Genomic DNA, 857 nt, shown 5'->3' on the forward strand with positions numbered 1-857 from the left:
CTTTCCTTTTACACTTGAATACATCTCAAGTACTCTCCATTGATGCTAACCATTGTTTATAAACACACTTGCTATGACTGACAGCTCAACACCACATCAAAAGGAGCTTAATTCTCAACAGAAAGCACTTAGCTCCCTTTGATGTGAAGAGCTGTAAATCATAGCAAAAGTTGTTATGAACAATGTGGTCAGCATTAATGGAGGGTAATAAATAGCTTTGAGCCTGTTAATGATATTAACATTTATTTAAATGCTTGTTTTGCATTTTCCTGCCAGCACGCAGGAGGGGGGGGGGGGGGGGGGGGGGGGGGCGCTGGGAGAGGCAAGGTAGCGAGCTGAGCCCAAATCTCGACCCTGCATTGTCCACATGATCGGAAATCCTGAATAGAGTGGTATTGAATGGAGAATCCATCCCTATATCTTGAAAGACGAGGATTGAGCTCAGCTCTTTTAGCCTGTTAACACGTGTTCATTATGTATGTCAGCTATCATGAATAAATAACCTACATTTTGAGGTTATAGGTCAGTGCCTGTGTAACAATATTGCAGCAATGGCTGGGAATTTCCTCAGACTGGGTACAAATTCTGAGAAAATTTCCACCCAATGCCTTTCCAATACTGCTCTTGCTACATGGGATTTTAAGGATGTTTACCAGTGATTTGAAGATCTATTCCACAATCCCACTCACATTTGGGCGCTGAATACAAAATAGTTGGCTTGATTTTAGCAGATTTCCCTGCCCCAGAAGCCTTGCAGTTCAGCACTGTTGTGAGAGGTAATGCGCCCTCCTCAGCGCCGAGGGCGCTGGTGAGGTCGGTCTGACAAACGTCCCCGCTGCGCGTGCGTGTAGTCACTG

The sequence above is a fragment of the Scyliorhinus torazame genome, chromosome 2 (assembly GCF_047496885.1).
Source record: "Scyliorhinus torazame isolate Kashiwa2021f chromosome 2, sScyTor2.1, whole genome shotgun sequence".
NCBI lineage: Eukaryota > Metazoa > Chordata > Chondrichthyes > Carcharhiniformes > Scyliorhinidae > Scyliorhinus > Scyliorhinus torazame.